Source organism: Gorilla gorilla, chromosome 2 (assembly GCF_029281585.2).
Source record: "Gorilla gorilla gorilla isolate KB3781 chromosome 2, NHGRI_mGorGor1-v2.1_pri, whole genome shotgun sequence".
Lineage (NCBI taxonomy): Eukaryota > Metazoa > Chordata > Mammalia > Primates > Hominidae > Gorilla > Gorilla gorilla.
Genome location: NC_086017.1, coordinates 79,945,286 through 79,961,687, shown reverse-complemented (window position 1 = coordinate 79,961,687; position 16,402 = coordinate 79,945,286). Strand labels below are relative to the sequence as shown.

The window sequence follows — 16,402 nt, the reverse complement described above, 5'->3', positions numbered from 1 at the left end:
AATGGGTATCCTAAGAGTAACTGTCCAACGGGCATGAGATTCTCCTGTGTCAAGTTCAATTCCAACCAGAAGTTCCTTCTAATAAAGGGAACACCACTCCTCCCCACCCCCATCTTCTAAATCTTCCCCCCACACACATGTGATGGGATAGGTGATAGAGATGAGAAGTTTACCATCGAGGGCTAAAGGATAAGTGTGTGAAATGCACGGAAGTATTGCAGCAGGGATAAACGGGGTCAAGGAATGCCAAGAGTGGTTGCAGCCAGTAGGAGAAGAAGGAATGAAATCAGGAGCCCTATAGGACAGTAGAAGACTGGCAGTTGCTAAGGAGTGAATGCAAAGGGAAAGCTGAGAATTTCTTCCGTGGGTCATTTGTCTCTAGGGAACCAATGCCTTGTGACCAGAGTATCTATTACTAATGGAGGACAAATGTGGCATCATTCCCTGAGGTCGGAGACGTGTGCAATTAACTAATACTAAGCATGTTACAAATACACAGTGCTCTACAGACTGTAATTCGTAATCATTTCCATGGGAAAACAAAATTTACGAGTCAATAGAAATTGAGTTATTTCCTTTTGAAAATGTTTTATATTCTGATATAGGATCTATATAAACACATATGTTACATATATGTAATTACGAATTATCATAATAAAACAGACACTCAAAAATCTATCACCAAACTTAGTAGCTATTAATATACAGCTGAAACTGCCTGTGTATGTTCCCCTGATACCTCTGACTCTTTCCTCCTCTTTATTCCTAAGGAAACATTATCCCAAAGTTTATGATTTTTATTTCCTTGCTTCAAAAAACATATAGTGTTATCACATATGTATGCAATCTAAAATAATTTCAAATTTGCACATCTCGATTTATTTTTATAATAGAAATTAATAGTCTTGTTAACAAATATCTTTCAAACCTATTTGTTGGAATTAGAAAATGAATATAAATCTTGGGCATTTCCAAGAAGAATAGAAAAAAGAAAAGCAGATATCATCCATGAAAGCTTAATTCACCTTATAATTTGAGCAAGTTTTCATTTAAAAAAATAGTTTAATCATAAAATGCTTTTAGACGTGCTAGCCTACTAAAACAGTGGCTAATTTTAACTGTTTCTCACAATGGCGAGCCAGTCACAGAGTTAATGAAATTAAGCTTCCTTCATTTCTCTCAAATTCCCCCCACAAAGAAGAGCTGTAATGTACAAAATGCAGCATAAATACATGGCTGATTTTCAGGACTCAAGCCACCACTGATTTGTCACACTGCCTCTTAACAACATATTTGTATTTTGTAAAATGTGTAATTTTTTTCAGCCCCTGAACAAATATATTTACATAACTGTGTCTAACAAGAAATTACATTTAACTTCTCAGAAATGACAATAACTAAAACCTGAACTGCCAATTCCACTTCATTAGTGTGGTAGGAACGCATTCCAAATGTTAATAAAAATTCCAACATGCTGATAAATTAGAGCTTCTAAGGAGCATGTGACACCTTGGTTAATATATTCAACCTCAATTATATTTCTCTTCAGCACCCTGTTATCTGGAACCTTTGCTGGCAATCAGAGGTGCTGTTTTTCAGCGGCCAATTTTCTAGATAATGTAGCTTATCAACACTGTGGGTAAACTTGCCAATGGAATCAGGCTGCACTGAACCACACACACGCTAATTGCATCCCTTTTTTATGCATATTTACAGACTGTCACTTCAAAGAAATCAGTGGCCCATTGAGGCACCCAGTTAGCTGGAAGAATTGCCTCTTGCAAATGAAAATTAGCAAACAAGCTAGTGATAAATATGAAATGAACAAAGTGTAAAAATACTGTTTTGTTCCAAAACTTCCTTGTCATCCCAATTTATACTCCCAAATAGAAGGAGTTTTGAACATAGGATTTACCTTTTGTTTCAAATAAAGACACAAAGAATTCTTCCTTAAACCCACTAACTAGGTAAAACCCTATTAGCTTTTCCTTCTTCTCCCACGCCACCCTCACCCTAAATTTCTATTCACATAAACAGGTTATTAAATCCCGTATTAGATTTGCTTTGGAGTTTGAATAGACAAATGACATGTTAACACTTCAGAAACAATTAACCCTGGGAACTTAATTAAGTTCTTCTGACTTAAAGGAAGCACATTTCAAAATAATGTTTCTAAACTCTCCGAATTTGCTCAAGAATAGCAATGCTTTCCTTCTCTTAAGTATTCATAAGTTCTACTTAACAGCAGAAAGCTTTGTCTGGCTATATATGGGTAAAGGTTATGGTGTTATGAGCCTACTGTAATAGGACTACCTCAGAGTGAATATTAAAAAAAAAAAAAAAAACAGGTACCGAAAAATAACAATTATAGAAAACATTTTCCAAAAGCCCAAAACTCTAGGCTTATATGAAAGAAAAGATGATTTTATAGCTACATCCAGGAGCTCGACATAATCCACTATACTGCGCTATGAGTTTGTCTGAAATCCTTTTCCTTGCTTTTCAGAATAACATTTGGAAATCTTTTATCACTACAACAATGTTTTAAAGCACTAGTAGGTTTTGAAAGGCATGTCACTTTAATATAAGCAGGTCATTTTAATATAATAGAAAATAAACCACAAACCAATTGAACTATAACTTCTTTTAAAGATCTTGTGCCAAGCTGAGCAATTTAGAGTGGCAAAACCCAACAAATAAGTGGCACTTAAAGTCTTAGCTTACAGCTAAGCTCCAGTGAAACTTTATTTGGTTTGGAGTATGAAGCATCAGTCCTGCTATGTGTCACAATTTTCAACAGACTCCTAGATTCCCCATCACTAACATTAGATATACAATGTCATTTGAGAGATTTTGTTTTATTTTGTTTTGTTTTAACAGAGCATGAGTAACAACATAAATATTGATATGAAGACTGGGAAAACATTGCTATTTTAAGAAACAGACTACACCTACATGCCGACTGCTCAGTTGTTATATGAGAAAAGCAGGATTCTTTAGTAAATTAGTGCTCATCTATGTACACTAATTTAGATAATTGTTTTACATCACTTTCCAAATTGCAACGTAATTCCATGTTTATATGTCTGCTTCCTTGCCCAGACTGGAAACTCCTTGAAGACAGGAATCAAATTTTCTGGAAAGGTGAATAGGGCATAGATCTCAAGAACTCACTGAGGAGTTCCTGGTGTGGAGGGGTGAAAAGATGCTCAAACAGCCATCGTGTACCAGGAGAGGAACAAAGAGCTACGGGGTACAAAGAAGGGACCAGTTTCATTGCACCCAGGGGTATTGGGAGATAAGTCACACCATAGATGACACTGGAACCAGACCTTAAAAGATAAGTAAGATTTCATCCCAACAGGGAAAGGCATTTCAGGCTAATCAGACCACACAAGCAAAACAGAAGGCATGAGAGTAAATGGACCATTCCTGGAAGAGAGATGTTCAATGATGCTAAAGCCTAGGCTGGGATTGGAGGTGGCGGACATGCACACTATGTACAAACAGAGAGGAGGCTATCTAAATTCTACATGTGATTATGTCACCTTTACCTTTTGTACATGGGGATGTAGTGTGAGCACTTCCAGAATCTAAAAGTGTTCACGAAGACTGATTTTTAAATGTCCTGATTAAGGACAAATTTATAACAATTTTAATTTTTGAATTAGTGCTATCAAATTATATAAATTTGTGCTTTAGCACTATCAAATTATATAAATACATATTCACACTTGCATAGGGTTTGTCTCTAATACAGTACAACTGATTTCACAAGACACACACAAAAATCTATCACATTACTCTATATGGGTGCATTAAGAAATATGTCTCAATCACTCTTGAATCAAAGTAAGTATTAATAAATTTCCCTATCTCCTAAAGGGGCTCATTGAAATTTGGCTCAAGCTTTAATCCTAAAACTGTTCACAGGAAAAGACAACACAATTGTAAATAATATGGCTCTAGTATCTTATCTAAAAATTTATTTATTGAAAATGGTTTTTATATTTAACATTCAAAAACAACAGCTTTTGTGAATAGGCAAAACAAAACATAAGAATTACGTAATTCCAAAGCTAGTCATTGTTTTTGGAGAAAATTCTTTCAATTGATTAATATCATCATTCACTATTTTTTAGCTGTTGTATAATACAGGCATTGCTTCTACAAAATAAAAAGAAAAATAATAATAGTAACAGTAATAATAATAATATGGTAGTAGCTAACGATTTTAGCATGATCACTACCTGCTAGGAAGGAAGCCAGAGACTTTACTTACAAGGTCACATCTAAATTTCCTATAAATTCCTAAAAGTACATATTTCTAGCCCTATTTTTAATAAAAGAAGACACAGATAATATCTTTTGAGTAAGAATACAGGCTAGTTGATGGCAGAGCCAGGATTCCAATCTGGGTCACACCCTTCCAAGTCTATGGCTGTAACCACTTATAATATGCTGCTCTTTCTAAATAATGTTAGACTGTTTCTCTTTTTAAAAATGAGTTTGGCTGAATTCTGCTTGGAAAATAAAGATCAAGAGGGAAAGAGAGGAACAAAGAGAGAGGGAAAGGGGAAAGAGAGAAAGAAAGGGAAGAGGAAAAGAGACGGTGAAGAGGAAAAAGAGGGAAGAAAAAAAGGGGGAAAAATCAACTAAACCAATAACCTTAGTTTTCTGGGTGTTCCTGTAACACTCTCTACTTCTCATTCTACACATTTCATACTCTTTTCCCTGGTCTAGCTCTGCAATAGATTGTAAGCTCCATGGGGGAAGGAACTATGTCTGTCTTGATCACAGCTGTACTTCTCCAGGGCCAGTAGAGAACCAGCACATAGTGGGCATTCCATAAATAAAATACAACAATATATTTTCTTTTTCTCCACGGCTTGAATATTTCACTTTTCATGTTGTCCTGTTCTATACATGGGCTCAAAAGAAATGTGCCAACACCTAAGACTATAAGGATAGAATAATTTTTTTATACTGTACCTGCACATCTGCAATCACAGATTATTTATGTCTATGTAGCACTGTTTTGCCATTGCCATTAGTATGGGCCTCCTAAGTAAGGCCACTGGAGTCCCACGGTTCTGTCCTTATTCACCCATCTCTGACTGGATGCTAGGCAAACCTAAAACAAAGAGTAGGGTTCTTCTGCCTTCTAACTTTGTAAAATATAATTCTCTGTGAGACAATTTGAGGATAATGCTAGAACCAGATATTTCACCAGCCTCAGCATTCCACAGAGGTCAAAGCTCACTTTAATCTTTTCTTTTAACCAAACATTTACAATGAGCCCAATTAAGAATGGCTTTCAATAGGACTATTGCCCTACTTCATACTGGTAATCAAGAAATTATAAGTTTCAATCTGTAAACATTTGCTCCATGTTCAAATTTGAAAAACTGCATATTTATTTCATAAATAAATTTACCTAAGCAGTTTAAATGTGTATCACGTATTTGGCCTTTCAATGCTAACTTTGTCATTTGTTTTGCTTGAGCTTCATCAAACACCTGTTTTGTACTGACGCCCTTATAAAAAAAATTTTTCTGTTTTTTTTTTTCTTTCCTTTGCTGTTCTATTTTTCCCCCCTTTTCTCTTCTTTCCCAAGTCCTTTGCTTTGGGGGCTAAAACAGCAATTTTTAACTTTATTCTAAAATCCCCCCTTCTCTCCGTGGTCAGGAGGAGATTTTTTTTTCTTTGTGTTAAAATTATTCACAACCCACAGAATGAAGGGTGAGCACAAAATAAACTCCAGCTCACGGGGCGGGGGAAAAAAGTGTTGTTTGAAGAGTAGGGCTTTGGAAAGTTCACTGAGCTCAGGACAAAATAAACAGAACTGGAACTAACTTGAGAGCAAGAATATTCTGAGCGAGAAGCCAAGCGGGTAGCCAGAGCAAAACAGAACGTCCTGAACGTCCATTCTGTTTTCATTTCAGGAATTAAGAATACCTTAGACTTCACTAATTGTTTTGATCTGAGTAGTCGATTTGGAGTTTCAGTAAACCCAGAAAAAACCTGGAAAAACTTTGATGAGACGTAAAAATGCAAATAGTTTACTTAATATTTAAAAGAAAAAATGAGAGGGTGGGAGGGAGGTAGGAAGAGGGAAAGGAGAAAGAAAGAGGAGAGAGTACCTTTGAAAGTTTTTAAAAATCAGTAAAATGTAATTTGTCCTGAATATTTTTGACACGAGTCACCCTTAATTGCCATTTCTGCAAGGTGTCTCAATTACGAGAGTACAACGTGGCAGTGTAAATGCCTATACATTTGTCTGAAGAAGGAAAAAAAAAGCCACAACATTGTCTATTCAGTGTCAAAAAGCCTTTTCTTTAACTACAGAGGGCTTGGACAGAACTCAGGAAATACTTCAGCTGGAAAAGAAACGTTAAAAGCTACCCTTCAAGCTATTGGAAAACCTATTATCAAATGTTAAAACCTTTAAAAAAAAAAATCCATGAGTGTCCCCAGCATGATGACATATCTTTGTTTAGCAAAGGTTGATCATCATTGATAACCAAAGACAAAATAACAATGGATGCAATCTAACTGCTAATTAGGAATAGCGAGGCTTAAATTAAGAAACTCAGGGAGAACAGGTATCTGATTACGTATGTTCTCTCAATGCCGGCACCACATTTACTTACAGAAAATGCAATAGATGTTTCTCTTTATCACATCTCTAAGTCACAATGTCAGCATTTTAGACTCTGCTAGCTGTCACTGTGTGTAAGAACCTAAAAAGAAAAAAAGAAAAAAAAACCAGCATAACTTTCCTTCAGAAGAAAACACTGTGTGGAAAAATATACATAGTGTATATGCATATGCAGACAACCTTTCACTATTTCTTTCGGTTCATAGAACATAATGAGAATTAATTAGCACATTCCTAAATCATTAGCCCCAATTTCCTCTCTAATGTGTGCATCTACGCATAACTGAAGATTTTGTAAAGAAAGGAGACAGAAACCAGAAAGCTGGGGTCAGAGGCAGACGCACAGATGCACGTATAAATGGATGCACTGTGATTGTACCTCTTTGTGATGCATAATTACAAATGATTTTAATTCAACCCCTTCACTATGAGCTATCCCTTTTTTTCCCTGTTCTAAATACGATACCTATAAGACCCCCAAATTCATTTCTTACAGATTTTAAAGATTTAAAAATTTCTCCAAAATGCCACGTCAGTCAAAAAAGAAAATGATTGGCTTTTAAAATTATAATTTAAAGCACATTGACTAGAGGGTATGTTTTCATTAAAATTTAACCCCTTTTTAAGCTCAGACGTCTGGGGCTTTTAGGAACATACTGAAAATTTGGGTTTTTACCTCCATATCCTTCTTCCAAACAAGAGCTACAAAATAAAAAGCTCTGAATGGCAATAGACAGTTTCCCATGTTAATATAAGATGATGTCTTTCAATATACACCTCAATACAGTATTGCTCATACTCATTTGAGATACACAGAAATACATAGAAAAATCAAGAGCCTATCACTGCCATCTGTAAATGTTTAAAAATTAAATCTAACAAGTAAGCTTTAAGTAATAAATATATGGAAACCTTATTTTTCTTAATGGGATCAATTTATGTCCCCCAAGGGGATTTTTTTTTGGCAACCTTTTTCTACTATGAATAATCATTCTTACATCATGGTAATATTCCATTAAAACATAAATTATTTTAAAAGAGTAAGATATTTGGCAAAGCAGCCCCTAAACATAACAATACCATACAACAAAATGATAGATTGTTCAAAACAGTTTATTTTATTTTTTCTTTATGCCAGCTTAAAACAAACTACTTCTTGATGGTTACACAAATCAATACATGTGATAAAATGGAAAAGAACTATACAAAACAATAGAGTGCATCTAAAAACTAATGAAATCCCCATATGATCTGTGGTCTAATGAACAGTATTTTGCCAAAGTCTATTTCCCACTTTTGATATGTACTATGGTTATATAAAACGTTAACTTTGGAGGAAGCTGGGTGAAGGGCATACTATAACTCTCTTATTTTTACAACCTCTCATGAGCCTACAATTACTTCAAAATAAAAGATTTTTTAAGAATTACTTCTGTATGATTTTTATAAGTCTGAATTCTCAGACATTGTTTTGGATTTTCGCACTCCAAGGAATGGAATAGATTCTCACTAAAATTCAGATCTATAACTTATAGAGAGATTTCTGAAAGGTTCAAAAATACATCCTTCAATTGACTCAGATCAGAAGGAAGTCTGATATAAGCATTATCTTAAAAGTCCTTATCAAGACCATATTTCTAATCTTCTTATAATTTATTTGCCCTAATCTCTGTACCTTCCCGCAGCTCCAGGCAGAAATGCCTCTACATCTCACAGCAGTAAAGTTTAGTTGTCAAGAGCCTATATTCAAATTGCTGCTCTGACATTACCTACATGACCTTGGTCAAGTTGCTCCCTCTCAGAGCTCAGTTTGCTCATCTGTGAAATGGGGATAATTATAGTATCCCCTGCATAGGGTTGTCATGAAGACTGAGTGAGGTCATGAGTGTAAAGCCCTAAACACAATGCCGGGCGGTCTGGCAAGCACTATGTGAGTATCCAGAACCACACAGGGCTTCCGGTAAATGCTTGTCCCTCTTCTTGTTAACTGTGTGATCTAACCTCTCTGCAAGCTTCAGTTCCTTGCCTGTAAAAGAGAATCATTGATGCAGTGTCTCTACTACGGTAAGTGTCCAGCACTGGACTGTTTCATGAGCGTTGCTCTTTTCACATTACAAATATTTGCTACAGCTCTCTGTTTTGCTGCACTATGAGATCTTAAAAGGTAGAAGTCAGGTATTATTCCATCTTTCTGTCTCTTGGCCAGTGTAGGCACAAAGTAGATGCTCCATAAGCATTTGTGAAATTGTCATTTTTAAAAAGCTACTGATTGAAAAGTGAAACATTAAAATAAGCCGTTTGAACCACATCACGAAGGATCATAGGAATGAAAATGACATTATACTTTGACGCTTTTGTTGCCCCAAATTTTTCTTTTTAGATGATGGTACTTTTAGGTTTTCAGATATTGAATTTGTAAAACTAACCCTCCAAGGGAGTGAGCTCTGGGTTCCTAACCACAGTAGGCATCCCCCCAAAATCTTGAAAACCTAAGGACTAGAGCAACTAAGTGGGTGCAAGTTATGCCCATGAGAGACACCACAAATCAATGGGATGCCTCACCTGTCTTAATTAACATATTCCAATTGCTTTGGGTTAAATAAATACTCTTGAACATTTAACAAATGCTCACAGTAATAACTTCGACTGCTACAGTTCTCTATCACACCATTTATTCCTGTGTTCTTTCTTCAGCATTATAAAGGGGCCTCTCCATAATCCTGAAGTCATTTAGAAGACTGGGATATTGTATTCAGGACATAGTTGGTTTTCTGTCAGAAGTACTTACTGACTGTGACTCGAGAAATCCTCATACAGATAAATCTAACACCACAATAATCCAATATTTTTTCTCCAAAACAAAGCCATTAGCATTTTATTAGAAGAAATATTTCATCCCTCTCTCTCTCTTTAAACATGCCACAGATGTAGCACTCTGTGTGGGTTGTTAGAAAGTCAAAGAATATAATTTCTTGATTAATTGCCATACACAGGATCCAAGTTATGTACAATTTTGGTAGTTAACCCCACCACCTCCCATAAGCGGTTACTGCTAAACCTTCCAAATAAGCACATTTATGATAAATCACTTGGAGCTGTTTAAGTGGATCAGGTCTTAAGCTATTCCTTGGGATAGATCATGTCATTTTCAATGTGCACGAACTACAGGAGAGAAATTCCACTGTAAACCTCTGCCGCGGTATCTTCGTTTCCCTTGCAGGCTTCAGGGAGTCTCAGTCAATATTTCTTATCTTATTTTTAAATATCTTGTGGTCTCAGAAATGGTTGGTGATTCAGAAATTACATCAGGAGTCTAAAGATAGACTACGGGCTTATGACTTCAATAAATGCAGCGGTTCTATAACAGGAAAAGAAAATGCCTGTTGGTTTTAAGACTATTGGGAATCAAAAGAGTTATTCTTAGTTTGGCCAGTTAGAGTCTATCCCTCCAAAAGCAAGTTACCTTCTCTTCTCAACCATCCATCTACTTAACTGGGTGCATGAATATAAATCACAAGGCCTCCTAGATATTTATATACTGCTGAATTCAGAGATATGGATACCTTTTTATAGACTCTACCCCCACCACTACAAATTGTTTTGTGAAACAGTTTCCATGTTGGTTATTTTAAAAATGGAATAATTGATTTGATTTGGAAACGACAGTAGCAAAAGCAGGGGAAAAAATCAGGTCTCCCATGTACATGGTAGATGCTCCTTTATGTCACCCTACCTCAATGAGTTATTCACCCCACATTACTATAAGGCAACCTCTGGCATGAAAATTCTTTGCAGGTGACATTGGAGGAGTTATGCTCCTCCTTTTCCAGTACAGGCACAGCTGCAGCTCATCTTATTTCAAACAGGATTAGTCCACCAATGCATAAATGACAAGAAACTGGCTCCTCTTGCCTTCTTGACCAATTCAGACTCTCAGACATCTTCCTCATTTCCCTGAAAGTTTATCTTCTTTTACAATGGAAATGTGTTTCCCCAAAAGTGAATGTATTTGGGTTTTATCCAGACAACCCTCCTTTCTTTAGTTCCAAGTGGGGGCGAGGCGGAGGGGTATATAAGAATTCTGGTACAAATGACAGTCAATGAATCATGAATTTCTAGTAAGAAAAAAACCAGTACCTATTGTTACCCTTTTCTTGAATCTCCCACCCATCTAATTATGGGTTAATATATTTTCACTTAAAATTTTAAAATTAAATTTTTTGAATACACTTTTAGATTCATATTACTTAAATGTCCCATAGTAAACATGAACCACTTTTGCAGTTAAAAGTGTTCTTTTAAAATAAATCTGATAAAATTCTATCTATCTTTTTCTTCTTTTAAAATGGAAAATACCGTAAGGAAATCTCTCCGATATCTGTGCCAAGTTTTGTTTGCCTTGGTTTTTTTGTTTGTTTGTTTGTTCAGTTCTGGTTTTGCTTTTTACGTTTCCCTGACCCCTCTAGATGGTTTTATTATTAGATTAGAATTCTTTCAATAATTGACTACTAAAAAGTGTTTTCCTGAATATATAGACTGAGAATGAAGGGGAAAAACATGAAGAAAAATGTCCTCTAAGTTTTCCTACACATATCCTATAATTTTCCAGTTGGCTTAGCCACTGAACATATTTAAATAACCAACCAACATATTTATTTAACATTCGGCAGATGGACATGATAGGAACATCATGATTTTCAGATGTACTTTTATAACTGCAAGGTTTTCTTCGTGCCAGGATCACAACAGGTTCTTAAGGTAAAGCCGCCCCTACCTGCTGTTTCTTCAATGTTGGAGCAACTCTCAACCTAAACATGTCCACTCAGATTAATTTAAATCCCTGACATTAAAGTGGAAATCAAATCATTCTCTTCAATCTATTTTTTACCAGCAGCATAAAAGAGGCTATTTTACATGTTAATAGTAATCTGATGTGGTTGTATAAATCTGATATAAATATGATACTCTGTTTGGAAATGATGCTAATTTAGTTTAAAATGGAGATTACATTTCAACTTGTAAAAGAGCAGGATGGAATATTAGCATTCATGGCTGTTATATAATTTCCCTTTACACTACACAAGTGTTACTCAAAATCTTTTCTGAGCCTCTTTGTCCAAAGATTTCCCATTCTTCCTATAAGAAAAAGGACTTCTCTATTTAACTATAAGTTAAACAGGTGGTACAGACCCTTGAAAAAAGATTAACAACAACATTATAAATGCATTTTTGAAGAAACATTTGAAGTTACAATGTAATAAACTGAACAGAATGTCATAAGAATGTCAAACTGGGCACTGTAAAAATAAATGTTATTCCCAAGGAAAATAAAAAGTCTGCATATTTATGTAACATTCAGCAGATGGACGTGATATTAATATAGGGTTTTCAGTTGTACTTTTATAGCTACTAGATTTTCTTGCCTAACTTGGCAACCCGAGGCACCATTTGAGTTTTGGATTTGGACAATACTGCAACAGATGTCCAGACCAATAAAATAAATTCCTTAAGGGCTATGCTTAATTTGTGTAATTGATCAATTTTGGTTACATAGGCCTCAGCTCACCAGCATGTAACTGCCTTCCACAAAAGCTTTGCAGTTGGGATTTCGTTCCATATGTTACAAGAGTTTATGGACTCTCTTTGATAATGCTGCAGATAGAAATGGGCCTGCGGTGACACCTGTTGGCAACCAGCGGTGAAAAATAACAAGGGATGGAGTGGGCAGTTCTGGGGCAGGGTTTCTGCACCTTGGCGCTATTAACATTTGGGGCCAATTCTTTATTGTGTGTGTGTTGTGGGGGTGGCTGTGCTGTGCATTGTAGGAGGTTTAGCAGGATCCCTGGCTTCTACCCACGAGATGCAAATAGCATCCTCCCCCAGATGTGACAACCAAAAATGTCTCTAGACGGTACCATATGTCCCACAGAGGACAACAGCCCCCCAGGGAGAACTCTTGCAGTAGAGTGGATACTTCTGAAAGAGGCACACATTGGAATGGCTTCAGCTTTCTCACATTTTTTTTTCTAAAAAAAACAAAACACAAAGCACTTTTCTTTCTTTCTTGCCTTGAAGTCTCTCAATCTAATAATAGTTTTATGGACAACTCATGAAAACTTTGGCCCAACAGACTGTATCTGTAATAGGTGTGCTAGAGCCCCATCCTCGTCACTGCACGCAGGCGGGTGGTAATTAAGACATGGATTTCGAAGCCAAACTCTAAATGTTCATCACTCACCTATTAAACTTGCCAGAGTTGCTATGTTAATTATCTCCCCATACCCTTGATTTAGCATAATACGGCCTGCAGCCTGTGACAGAAATTAAAGGAAAGACCAGTGACCTCTTTTGTGATTGTGCTAATAACTACATGATAATAAATCAGTTTTCAATTTTCAGAAGACTTTACATAGCAAAAAAAAAAAAAAAAAATGGAGCAAGTGTATGATACACAAACTTTATAAAAGATGGCTGATCAGCACCAACTTTGAGTCTTCTTCTTTAAATTAGTTTCCAACCAGTGTAAACAGCAAATCTGAAATCAAACTGCAGTATTATTTTTCTGGCTCAGTACATTACATTGCATTAAAGATAATAATAATGAGAAGATTATGTCAGTCTGCATTTTACGTTGGATATTTTAGCAATCAAATCCTATTTATATAACTTTTTCAGGGGTAGAGAAAACTTTGACATACACACTGTACACACGCCACACATACACACACCACACACAAAAGATTTTTCCAGTAAGACATATTGACTTGAAGAATTCCTACTAATATCAGAATAAAAACATGTGAAGTAAAATGACTCATCCAATAGCAAAGACGCGCCATGACTTCTTGGCATGTTTTGTGCCTTCCTTACATCTGCTCCTGCCTCTAACAGCTTTCTTCCCTTGGCTGGCAAAACCCAAATAAGAATGTACAGGAAGCATGGCCCCACTCTGATGTACAATAATATTTAGCTAATTAGAAGAGTCCTCCAGCTCATTATGCTAGGCAGTAGGAAGGAAGAAACTACATGAAAGCATGACACTTGCTAAGCCCTAGGATGGTGTCAAAGCTGAACTGGCATCACTTTCTCCCATTTCTTTATAGACTTGGTCGGATTGCAATATTATTCCTTGAAAATCAGTTTTGACTTTGAGAGAGAAGGATCCCTTGAACACTGCACCATCTTCTGGCCAAACGCTTAACTACAAGTGCTTAATTAAAGTGTAAAGTCCCAGATTTCTGAGAATGACTGCCAAATTAGTACGTACTTGGTATATTTCATTATTCCTATTTTAAGACAGCACAATAGACAGAAACACAGGGCATTTTCCTTCTGATTAAATGACAAGGCACTGGAACTCTGTTTTAATACAGCTTTGTGCTTCATTCACAGTCTCAAATAATTTTTTATCCCACAGATATTTGTGGAAAGCCATGTATAGATCTGGCACTTAGAACTGGACCCACAGAAGGATAAGACATGGTTCCAGCCCCATGAGAGCTTACAACCTAGTCATATAATTATGAATTGTAAAGTGGATGTATTCCGAATAGCCCAGACAAGAAATGCAATAGGAATTAGGAGGTGAGATCTGAGGACTGACCTTGTAGGAAAAGATTTATTGTAGACAGTAGGCCTTAAATTATGATGAAGAATGATGATGCTGATGCTAATGATACTTAAGATATGCCAGGCACTGTGCTAAGCCCTTTACAAATATTGCCTTAATTAAACAGCTGAATTTTGCTGATGGGTAACCCAGCAAGGGAGTGTAAAAGGTTAAGACTCAAGCTCCAGTTACCTGGACGCCATAACTCATGCTCTGAACCACTCTCCTGTACTGTCTCCTGTGATAAGGATTTGATTCACAGAAAGGGGTTTCTGGGGGAAGGAAACAAAGTCAGCAAAGATGGAGACAGGGATATGCAGTGGCAGCTCTAGAATTTCTCTGTAGGAGGGACTTCAGATGAAAATCTGTTTGCGGGGGAAGGGCTGCTCAAAGATGTAATTCTTTGCAGCTATGTTTGCAGAGGAGGCACACGGATCCTACCTAAAAGAAGAGAAGCTGTTGGGGATCTCAAGAAGGGCTAGCCTCCCAGAACACCTAGGGCTGCTGCCACTGGGAATATGTGCTGCATCTTCAAGCAAGAGCAAGGAATCCAACGGGGCTGGAAGGCTAAGCGGTTCAGAAGGCATCACAGGAAATGGGATTTGAAAAGCACGCTGGAAAAAGACCAAAATATTCACAAAGTTGCAGGTGGGTCTAAAGATATATTTGGTGTAGAATAATGAACCTATTCAAATATTATACAAAAGTTAATCTGTTCTCAATATGCAGGGTTGAGGGAACAGGTACGAAGCAGTGAGATAAAAGGCTCTAGCATTAATCAAGATATTTGTCAAGAGAAAGAAAAGAAAGGGACCGATGTGAGAAGCATTTCAAAGAAAGTCAATGCGGCGGGGGCGGGGGGTGTAGCCAGTGACAGAAGGAAGAGGGTCCCTGCAGACAAAGCAGGAGACAAAGAACTTCCCAAGAGCTTCAGTTTTGTAGTGAAGGGCAGAAGGGACACCAGGTGATGAAGTCAAATTTTCAAAAATAAAGGAAGATGTAAATTTTTGGAATACTGTATTTCTGAAGATATGGGCAACCCAAAATAGAATGTCCAATATGCAACTGATGCCAATACTAACAGCTCACTTTGGACTGAGCTCACGGCCGCAGGTACAGATGTGGAAGTCATTTACACCAAACTCAGAGATGAACACATGAGGACGACTGACTTTCAGAGGAGGCAAGAAATGGCAGAGCGAAACAGACAGCCAGGCCTGAACGTTTTGGGACATTCCCCTTTGGAAAGGAGTGATGTGAGAAGCCAGAGAATGGGCAGAGAGGAGACATTAGAGGGAGGATAAAAGTCACAATGACAGAAGAGCAGTGCAATATCAAAGAGATTATGGTTATTGGTGACTGCTACAGAAAGATCATGAAGAGCATCTCAAAATGTTTGTGTCTGACAAATATGTACTGAGCATCCACTATGTGCCTGCTACTGTTCTGGGGCCTGAGGATAGAACAGTGAGCAAACCAGAGTCTGTCCTCAATGATCTTACATTTTAAGGAGGAGAGGATAGAAAATAAGCAAATTAATATGTTAAATCAAACCACGAGAAATTGCCAGTATTTGTCCGGTTTTGACCTACAAAATGTGCATTCTCATGTGGTTCTACTTAATATAATGTCAGGTGGTGGCAGATGTTGTGAAGAAAATAAAACAGGGCAAGGAGAAAGAGCATGCCATGGGGAGAGGGGCCTTCTTAGACAGTGGGGTCAGGAGAGGCCTCCTTAACATGCCGATATTATTATTTGTATGGGCATGAATGAAGTGGGGAAATGGGCCATGTGGGTGTCTCAGCACCATGGGCAGAGGAAACAGTGGCACACAGACTGTGGGGTTGCAATGTGCTTAGAGAGAAGAAAAAGCCAACGGACTTGGCTGCTGGATGATCACTGTGGAGGGTTTGCCTGTAGAATGGTGAAGACTAAGGCCAGGGATCAAAAATACTGCAGAGAACGAAGGGGAGTCTGGGGGTTCCAAAGACATTAGTGTAAGCAGCTGGTTTGTTTACACATAGAATCATTTGTTCATTCAACAAAATGAATGAGTCGAAGGAAAAAAGAACTTGGAAGATGGCAGAATCAAGTGAAGCTGTTGCAAGTGACAAGAGACCTGTGCATATTTA

General features: G+C 37.1%; 1 long non-coding RNA gene across 2 annotated transcripts in view; it reads right to left on the bottom strand.

The window, feature by feature from the left end:
- LOC109026216 (uncharacterized) overlaps positions 1–16,402 on the bottom strand; it is a 173,328-nt gene that overhangs the window by 94,730 nt on the left and 62,196 nt on the right. The window contains exons 4-5 of one of the 2 annotated variants that reach the window (XR_010132870.1): positions 12,900–12,972; positions 6,654–6,743 (exon numbers count right to left, since the gene is read on the bottom strand). This is a non-coding gene — a long non-coding RNA (uncharacterized lncRNA). The remainder of the gene's footprint in view (positions 1–6,653; positions 6,744–12,899; positions 12,973–16,402) is intronic. The other variant, XR_008678539.2, reaches the window with a different exon arrangement.